Raw genomic sequence first — 11,271 nt, forward strand, 5'->3', positions numbered from 1 at the left:
TCTATCTCCCAGGGGCTACACAAAGAGGTTCATGCAGGGGTAACAAGCATTATATTGGTTCTCTCTTCTCTTTAATTGTACGTATCAAACAATTAAGTTTACTTCTTATTAATACCTGAAGTTGGGGCTGGAGCGATAGCACAGTGGGTAGAGCTTTTGCCTTGCACGAAGTTGACCTGCCCTACCTGGTTTAGATTCATCACTCCCTCTCAGAGAGCCCGAGAGTATCTCGTCTGCACAGCAAAGCCTGGCAAGCTACCCATGACATGTCTGATAATGGCAAACACAGTAGCAACAAGTCTCATAATGGAGATGTTACTGGACCCACTGAAGCAAATCGATGAATAATGGGAGGACAGTGCTACAGTGCTATAATACCTGAAGTTATTTGCATAAATAAAGTAAGAGACATAGATTTCAAAACTTAGTTCTCTGGACTCTGAAGGCAAGTCCACTGGGGTTTTACCAAAAATCCCAGACTATGTCCTCAGGATGGTTCAGCTTGTCCCTCCCCATGGGGGGATGGGGGTGCTGTCTCTTAAGTCATAATGACTTGCATCAAGACCCTGCTTTTGTTCTTTCTAGACTGTCCTGATGCTAGGGTAGCTTCGCCACTTGCCCCAGGTCGACCCAGGTCCAGCTGTGAGGACCCACCTTTTTGGAACTACAGCAACTGAATTCTGTGTCAAGTAATTATGACAGATCCCCAGGGTTAGATATATTCCAGAGTCCATCAACTCCCAAATCTTAGGAACAGAGCTTTAATGGGCCTTATGTGTTTAAGCAAAGACAGTGCTCTGTAGTAGAATATGAAAAGATTACAGGTGAAATAATAAAGCAAGTAATTCACTTCAAATACAAAGTCCAGAGTCACCTAAGTAACCAAGTCTGACATGAGGAATTATAAAGCACAAAAGAAAGATTAAAGATAAACTCAAGAGATTAAGGGTACTCATAACAGTACTGTAAGCTTCTTGAGAAGAGAAAAAGGGGTAATTCATTGATGAAATCTAAAACACTCAGGGGTAATATTAACTCATAAAAATACATATATTATGTATAAAATATAAATACACTAGAACTTTGGTATTCCCACATATCTATCTCTGGTAAGATTGTCACATCATTGTATAGCTCTTATAGGGTGTCATAGATATCATATTTTGATATAATCTTTAGACACAGAGACATGAGAAATAGTATAAAGTGTGCAGATAAGACATTTTTATTGCACAAGATTGACTCAACTTTGATACCTTGTACTCCATGTGACCCTCCAAGCCCACCTAGGAGTGATCTCTGAGCACAGCTGGGGTCTGGCCCAAAAGCCAAACAAAAATTCTTCAGATTCATCCTCTTGATGAAGTATGTCATAGTTATAGCAATGCTAGCTTTGCAAATGTCTCATCATTGTTGCCCTGTAAATAGTATCCTTAACTAAAACTCTGCCAAGCAATCGTCAAGCATCTTTATCTAAAAATAAGTTTTATTTTACCACCATTCTATACTACTTTTAAGTATATGTCCTCTTTAAAGCGTATTTCCCCTTCTTATTATTACCAATGCTCTAGGTCATTCACCCTTGTTTCCAGAAGTTTTATGCAGTGAATTGCATCATGTGCTTAGAACCAGGTATCTGAGCTCAGGGAATATGCCTGACTGTGCTCAGAGGAGCATTCGGGGTGCAGGGGATTCGAACTGAGTTGACTTCATGCAGCTAGTACACCCTAGCTGCTGTACTACCCCTTTGTTCCCTATAAATCAAGTATCATGGGATCCAGAGAGACAGTATAGTGGGCCTGATACTTGTCCTATACATGGCCTACTAAGCAGTTGATCCACAGAACCCCATATGATCTTTGGCTGTGCTCCCCAAAACAGGTGGGGAAATCAATCAAGGATCATATGGATTGGTACTCACTGGGTTTGATATCATGCAAGACTCTGCTAGTCCAAGAAAACAGAGTTTCTGCCAAGTCCTGATCATTTCCTGGAGAAATAAAATTTACTGGAAACCTGAAAACAACTGATGTGATTTAGATCGTATACAAATCAATTTTCAGAGAAATCTGTTACTTTGTAGAATCTTTTTCAAGAGAAATCATTTGTGAATATCACTATGATTGATTTTCAGACAATAGAAAATTTCACAAAGTTTGAAATATACTATTCTGTTGTTTTAGTTTTGGCCACAAACGGTGGTGCTCAGAAGCTACCCCAGCTTATTCTTAAAGATTACTCTTGCAGTGCTCCGCGCTATCCAGTGCTGAGGATTGAAACTGGCTATCTTTCATGCAAAGTCACCTATAGCTGGTTGAGCTAATGCTCCAACATGATTTATTTAAGTAATAAAATAGTATACAGAATTTTCTTTAAAATGGGACTCTTATAAAAAAAACATTGATATTTCAATGACTCAAGTTTTAATTATGTGTGATCTGTGGTTTTGTTGTGTTGACTTTTTTCGTTTGAGAAAGAGTGTATATTAAAAGGAACAAGTAGCATATTTTCTCTAGAAAATGAATCATAGCGTGTCTTTGTCGAAATGATCCCATCTATCAGTAAATTGTCCTCTTGCCAAAGTAATAAAAATAACTATAAAACTTAGAAAAATATTTCCCATTTTAAAACAGCCCTAGGTATTTTATAGCTTTATGAAAACGTCTTAAAGACAAACTCATCATAAGTGAACACTAAGGTCTGTATGGCTTTATTTATTCTTTTACTTATTTAAGTAGATTTAAATCTAAAACCACTTAGTCTGTACATTATTTTGTTTCGTGCTTCATTTGATAAAATCTAAAATACATAAATAGACAGTGTCTTATAAAGTGCACCTACAAACTTTAAAAGAAAATCCAACATTGTAACATATCGTAGACTGTGGAATCAGATAAGTTTAGTGTTATATATGAACCTGAGAGTGATTAGCTGGGTCATTCTGCATCCCTATCATGAGCATTACAGGACACCAGACTTTAATTAATGAGACATTCAGCTGCATGTTAGAGAAACACCATTGACAAAGCTAACCAAAGCAGCTTGAACAGAAGACAGGTTTACCCAGTAGCGTGTCTTGAACACAGTGCTGAAAGGAAGCCTGGAGCACAGCCACATGCAGCCTAAACAAAGATATGTTCCTTGTTCCGTGCAGAGAAGTGCTTTCCAAGTCTTTCCCATGGATGCTGTGTCTAAGTTTCTATTCTGAAGAAAGGGTCTGGCAAAAAAATTAAAATGTCACAAAGGTGAAGACTCCTTCCTTCAATCAGGAGAACACTCCTGAGATTCCCACAGAGGTCTGCCACACAGCACCTGTTGGTGACATCACTACATTCTTAAAAGGAAATTTGGGGATGTCACTTGCTGTCCATTCAAGTGATGTTTTGAAAAAGATTGGTTGATTAGTAAACAACACAGGCTGAGTTACATACAAACACACACACACACACACACACACACACACACACTCACACAATTTCCTATTGGTCATATTTGCCTTGCATGTTAGGAATTTAAAATATCATATAGTAATTATGTTCTTTTTTCTTCCCATTTTGTCTTTCAATCTCTTTATAGAAGATAAAGTTTTTGTTCCTAAGTTTCAGAATGATTTTACTTAAAATGGTTTTCAGAGCCTGTTTTTCTTCAAATATTTCTCTGCCTTTCACTATTTGTGTGTCTTTAAAAAAAAAGTCATTTTAGGGGCCAGAGCAATAGTACAGGAAGTAGGGCATTGGCCTTGCCTGCATCCAACCAAGATTAGATCCCCAGCATCCCATCCCCCCCGAGCACCACCAAGAGCCCAGAGTACCATTAAAGTGATTCCTGAGTGCAGAATCAGAAGTAACTCCTGAGAATCTCTGGGTGTTACCTAGAAACAAAGAAACAAATCAAAACATTGAAATTTTGTTTTTTTTATTGACTCTACCTTTGGTTAAAACTTTTGCTCTATATTTTCATAGAACAATAGATCAATCTAAAAATTAACTAACACTTCTGAAGTGTGTCAAGTGTCTTAAATAAATAGAATGCCTTAGATTGAATATCCATTTGAATCCTGGATATAATTTCATTTTTCACCATTTGCTAAGGTATGTTAGTGAATAAAAAGTTAATTTAACCCAACTATTTGGAAATGACTTACTTCATCATAGTAAAGTTTGAAGTGTTGTTGGAAATAAGCACTAAATAATTCAAAAAAGGTTTGAACCTCCTTTCAATATTTGCCTTGTCAAAGCTTTTATTTACAAACACAAGAGATCTTTCATGCTGAGCAAGAATGAATTGATTCTCATAGCATTGTAAATGAGTGACTCAACTTTCAGAGGGAAAATTTTTTGACTCTGTAGAAGTTATGCCACTTTTCTGCCTTACAGTAGAATTGACATTGCTAGAGAATATTCGTTTTAGTAGGGGCAATTCTTTAAGACTCAAAACCAGACTTGCACAAAATATCATCTTTCTTTATCTTCTCAAAGTCAAATGGATTTCAATTTTACAGACTTATCCTTAGAGATTCACATAAAATATAAAGGTCTTTCTCCCCAGAGCCATCAGGATTTTTATAGAATTGCATTATTCACAAAGCTCTAAAGATTTAAAGAGCTGTTCTTCAGGTCTTCATGTTATTGGTCTTCTAAGTTTAAGGTTATAAGTACTTTTCTTTATTCACAATGTGTGTTCAGTTATTCAACCTCTTAAGTGCTTGTGGCATATATTCAGTAATCAGGAAATCTCTTGATTCTGTCTACCATTAGTTTCTGAGAAGATTACAAACATGTCTTATTCAAAACCTTTTTCAATATTTTGGAATTAGTGGAAGGAGTCCAGTAAACAAAACACAATATATATATATATATATACATATATATATATATATATATATATACAACGGCCAGGATCCAGAGATTATCACACCAAGCTCCCAGGAGAGAACAAGGCAGAGTCTCCTACTCTGTGCCTGACTGTCTTCACCAGGGCCCGACAGCTGAAGACCTCCGGGCCCCAGCCAAGGTCATGCTGGGACCACTCTCCACACATTTGGATGAGCCTCACACATAAAAAAAACTTGCAGAGGAACCCAGGTTTGTGGGACCCGGGGCTGAGATCTCCAAGCCTGCACGGGTTGGTACTGGACCTGCCAGTAGCTAGACAGTTACACCCACCAACTGCCGTGTAACTCCAACAATGGTCAGGATCCAGAGATTATCACACCAAGCTCCCGGGAGTGCGTGGCTGCATTTGTGGCCGCGCTGCTTTTTATTTACATTAATTTAATTTTTCAGGGTACCTTAAATATTTCACCCACACGGCAGAGCCTGGCAAGCTATCCATGGTCTATTCGATATGCCAAATCCAGTAAAAAAAAAAAATGGATCTCATTACCCTGACCTTGAATACGACAGAGTTGAGAAGGATGTGGAAGGAGAGGCCGATAAAATCCCAAGGCAGAAATAGGCTGCCAAAATGAAGAAATACAAAAATGATTGTCTGTACTTTCAATGCACGTACGTTGGCATCTGATGCATCCATCGAGGACCTGATGGTAAAAGCTTGGAAGATCAGATACAACATCATTGGTCTGACCGAAACGAGAAGACATCAGTCACATCACGCCGTTTTCGACACTGGAGAAGAATTGTTCCTTGGAACATGTGACAAAAGAGGCGTAGGTGGTGTCGGTATCCTTGTCAACACGAACTTAGCCATGGGCATTGATTCATTCAAATGCTTAACAACCCGAATAGGATGATTACACTTGAATAGATGTGGCTCACTGCTGGCAGTTTCTATCTTTGTTGTCTATGCACCAACATCCAATTATGGTGAAAGAGAAATTGAGAAGTTCTACATGGAGCTGGAGAAGTTCTATAAAGAAGATCACACCTTCTACAAGATCATTGTCAGTGATTTTAATGCCAAGATAGGACCAAGAAGATCGGCCGATGAACTCCACATTGGGACCCATGGCCTAGAATGGAACAAAGAGGGTGACAGACTGTCTGAGTTCATCATGTCAACCAAGACCTCCATGGTAATTCACAGTTCCAAAAGGCTGAATCTAAAGGTTGGACATGGGAGTCTCCCAGTGGACGGTTCCACAATGAAATAGACCACATCATATTCAATCGGCGGTTTTGCCTAACCGATGTTGCTGTTGTCCCAAAATTCCAAACGGGATCGGACCACTATCTCCTTCGTGCAAAATTCTACCTCACAGAATGGGGATAAAAGAATGCAAAGTTTAAGAAGAGAACTCCCAGAATGACCACCAACTGGGAGCTCTTTGGCTCTGTTGCGGCAACATGGGAAGATGCCGTCATTGACAACATTGATGAGGAATACGATCGAATGATTCAGCACCTCCATGATTGTGCGAGGAATTCCAAGAGAGATATAACCAGAAAAAGCCGCCTTTCTTCGAACACTCTTGAACTTATTCGCCAACGTGGCTTGGCACATGCCTCAGGCAACCGCAAGCGAACGTCCGAGCTGGCAAACCAATGCAGAGAAGCGATCAAGGATGACCTCAAAGAAAGGAGAGCAGTGGTGCTGGCAGATGCAGCAGAAGCCAGGAAAAGCATTCGTAATGCCCGCCTGTCCTTCACCAACTACAAGACCAAGATAACTGCCCTCCGACATCCTGATGGATCTATCACATCTTCCAGAAGGGCAATGGAGAAGATTATTCATGACTTCTACTCAGATCTCTTTAACAGCCACGTCCACTTGCCCACATACCACATTCTGCAAGATGGATATATCGTTCCCAATGTTCTCCCTTCCGAAATTCAACATGCCATCTCGTCGGTAAAGAAACAAAGAGCACTTGACACAGACAAGGTCGGACCTGAACACCAGAAGAACCTGCCATCAATACTCATCAATGCACTGGCTCGGCTCTTCACATGCTACCTGTCTGAATGCAAGGTTCATTCCCAATGGTAAACCAGAAAGACTGTACTACTATACAAGAAGGGAGAAATCCACGACATTGACAACTATTGCCCAAACTACCTATTGTCTGTCATCTACAAACTGTTCACTCTAGTCATCCTGAATAGGATTAGCAGAACACTAGATGAAGGACAACCATGTGAACAAGCTGATTTCCGAAAAGGATTCAGTACCATCGACTATATCCACACGATTACTAAGCTCATTGAGGTTTCTCAGGAGTTCAAGATGCCGCTCTGTCTAATGTTCATTGATTTAAAGAAGGCCTTTGATTCTGTTGAGCAGGAAGTGGTCATAGAAGCCCTAGCCAATCTGGGCGTACAAACTCAATACATCAGGATTCTCCATGAGCTCTATTACAGATTCAGTACCAGGATCTCACCATTCTACAAAGATTAATCATCCATTTCAAGAGAGGGGTTCGGCAGGGTGACACCATTTCACTAAAACTCTTCAGTGCCACCCTCGAGAACATCATGTGACGACTGGAATGGGAAGACATGGGAGTGAATATAGATGGTTGGCAACTACACCACCTCTGCTTTGCTGATCACATCGTTCTATTAAAACCAAACATCAGCCAAGTGGTACAAATGCTGACTGACTTCAACCGTGAGTGTGGAAAGGTCGGACTACAGCTGAATCTTAAGAAGACAATGTCTATGAGAACCAGCCTCGTTCCTGATGCTCCATTCACTTTCAATGGAACCCTATCTCTGAATGCAACAGTTATACATACCTAGGTCAAGAAATCAGCATGATGAATGACGTGGCACCTGAGTTACACAGGAGGAAGAGAGCGGCTTAAATGCCTTCAAGAGCATTGAAGAAATAACTCAGAGGACAAAGAACCTCCAGCTACGAGCACATCTCTTCGATTCCACTGTTCTTCCTGCATTAACATATGCCTCAGAGACCTGCGCCCTAAGAAAACAGGATGAGAATGCTATTCGGGTCTCTCAAAGAGGAATCGAAAGAACTATGCTTGGAATATCACGATTCACTCAAATGAGAGATAGAATCCGGAGTTCTGATCTCCGTCAATGCTCAAGAATCAGGGACGCTGTCTCATTTGCCAAAGCATCAAAAATCAGATGGGCTGGACATGTAATGAGGTTTACAGACAACTGCTGGACTAGAGCCATTATTAACTGTATTCCACGGGACATCAAAAGATTGCGTGGATGCCCACCTACAAGATGGTCAGACTTCTTCGTCAAGACCCTGAATGATCGGTTTGAGGCTCTGCATGTTCCTAGAACAAACAGATGCCATTGGGCTACGTTAGCACACAACAGGGATGAACGGAGATGTTATTGGCACCTGCTCGAGTAAATTGATGAATAATGGGGGATCAAGTGTTCAAGTGATATATATATATATGTGTATGTGTATATATATAAATATATATGTGTGTGTGTGTGTGTGTGTTCTCTATGCTTCATCTTGGGGTCGCATCTATCTAGTATATGTAAATTTCAACAATGACAAAGAGGAAGCTAAATAAAAAGTCCCCCATGGATAACTTAAAAAAATAGCCACATTTGCCTTTGCATGTACAGTCTAAACTGCTGTTTTATGTATATAGACCATGTACTGAATTTCTTTGGTAAGTGGAGCTTTTCCTAAAGTAAAAGCCATCACCTTAGTAAAAGTATATTTGACACAGGTGAGGTGAAGCACATTTTGTTTTTTGAAAGGTAGTTATATCTCTTAAGTTGATTTATAATAGTGTACATCTGTTACTTATGATATTATAAATGCTGTTTTTCAAACTTATTTTAATTTATCTTCAATGCTGGGGATTGAACACAGATCTCATAAGTTCAAGGCATGCATTTTACTGTTGATAGGATCAGCCCTGATAGGATCGTTTTTGTTGGGGGGAGAAAAGGGTGGGGAATGGGGCACATAGATCTCCCAGCAGTGTTTGGAGACTGTGCAGTGTGGGGCATTAAACCCTGAGTTCCCACATTCATTCTGCACACTTGAACACTTTGATCTATCTCCCAAGTTCTTAATTATTGTTTTGGAGTTAAAATGAGATGTGAAGAAATGGAAAGTCCACATCATAATCATTGGCTTTCCTTAGTTCATTTTGATGGTCACATCCACCTATGTTCAGTGCTGAGACCTGACTTGTGCTGATGCGTCACTCCTGGTGGTATTCAGTGGACCACTTGTAGTACTGGAGATCCAGCCGAGTTCTGACTTGCTGGCCCAACATTTTTTTTGTTTTTATTTTGTTTTGGTCACTGACTCTTTAGGACATCACACATTTATGATAAAAAAAATATATAATTAATCACTGATTCCCTCCCCCCCATCACTACAAGACCCTGAGTCGCCATCCATAAATGGTCTCTCTGGCTCCTGATCAAGTTGCTACTTAACAGCCATGATCCCAGAGACAAATCTTGGAACCCAGCATCTTTTGGCAGAAATGCATCTGGACTTAGCTTTCCCATGCTGGGCCTCCCCAGACGGGAATAGGTTTCATGCCTTGGCCTGTTCCCCCTGGCGGCTTCGTCGTTGCCATCTTCCAGAGGCCTATGGACAGCCAGGAAGGAGGCGGCAGTGATGAGAAACGAGGGGCTTTATTGGTGGGGGTGGAGCCATCCTCCCTCCACCCCTCAAGATACCAAGTCGCCACCCACAAATGGCTCCTGATCAAGTTGCTTCTTAACGGCCATGATCCCAGAGACTCAGAAACAAATCTCAGAACCCAATGACTTTTGGGAGAAATTCCTCCAGATTTAATTATTAAAACCACAGAATTCCAAAATTATGCATTGCATACATCATATGCAATTCATAATCAGCAATAGAAAAATTTTCTAGTGTTCCCTTTTCGGCAGATTTGAGTGTTGGGAAAAAATCCCAAATAATAATAATGGGTCTGGTGTCTAATTATTGGATGTAATCAAAGTAGAGAGAGAGTAATGTGGAAATTATCTGCCAGACAGGTAGAGGGAGGGTGTGAGATGGAGGTATTCTGGGGTTTTTGATGGTGAGAAATGTACAGTGGTAAAAGGATGGGTGTTTCATCATTGCATAACCAAGACTTAAACCGAAAACTGTAACTGCTGTCGTGGAGATTCAGTAAATTAAAAAAAAAAAAAAAGGAACCGGATTCCCCTGGCCCTAGGAAAACTAGGTACTCATCTGATCCATGAAGAGGGTTTTCTAGAGAAAAAAATCTAACAGTAGATGTGAGACCAAGGTTCTATGATGTCCTATGCCATGCACACTGACTGCTCTCACTGGTTTGCTTTGAGCTTCTGTGAGTAAAACTGCTTAATATATATAATTCATCATGGATTAAAGATTTTAAGCATTATTACTCAAATCTTCAGAATTCTATTGTTTTTAAATATCAATCTCAGTAAAGTGTTTAGTGGCATAATAAATTTGTTATCTGTTTCTATGATTATAGCATCTATACTATCTTGTGAGAAGTGTACAATATTTTCAGACAGAACCTGGGATATAATTTAAAAGTCTGAAGTATGTGTTTTGCATGAGGGAACCCTTGGTCTGATCCTGATACTGCACATTCCTATGACTACTGCTGGAATAACCCTCAGAACCAAGTTATAAGTGACCCCCATCTAGAACTGTCAAGTGTTGCCACAAACCAAACCAACCCAAAAGAGAAGAAAAGGGAATGGAACAGGGAGAGGAGAGAAGGAGAAGGGAGTGGTGGGGAGGGGAGAGGAAAGAAGGGAAGGGAAGGAGAGGGAAGGGAAAGGAGAGGGAAGGGAGGAGAGGGGAGGGGAGGAGCTGGGAGGGCTTTTCAGATGAGCACAGCATTAGGGGAAAAAGACTATTTGCATATATTTTCCTCATTTTTGTGTCAACTATATCGTTTGAAATGAATTTTCACATTCAGTTTTTGGAATTGTTCTTCAATTGCCCAGAGAGAGATTTTACAGGTTCAGCACTTGTCTTACATGTAGTCAACCCAGATTTAATTCTTTGCATACCAAACTGTTCTCTAAGCCTCACCAGGAGTAACTCTTGAGCATAGAATTAAGCCCTGAACACAGTCAGGTGCCCACGAAAATCAAGAAAATCACACACAACTACTTGCAACATTATTTATGGCCATCCCATGCCTTTCACATATATCTCATCTGGAGCAATAGCACAGCGGGTAGGGTGTTCGCCTTACAAGCGGCCAACATGGCCGACCCGAGTTCGATTCCTCCGCCCCTCTCGGAGAGCCCGGCAAGCTACCGAGAGTATTGGATATGCCAGACACAGTAACAACAAAGTCTCCAATGGAGACGTTACTGGGCCCGCTCGAGCAAA

Source organism: Sorex fumeus, unplaced genomic scaffold, assembly GCF_029834395.1.
Source record: "Sorex fumeus unplaced genomic scaffold, SorFum_2.1 ptg000265l, whole genome shotgun sequence".
NCBI classification, from domain to species: Eukaryota; Metazoa; Chordata; class Mammalia; order Eulipotyphla; family Soricidae; genus Sorex; species Sorex fumeus.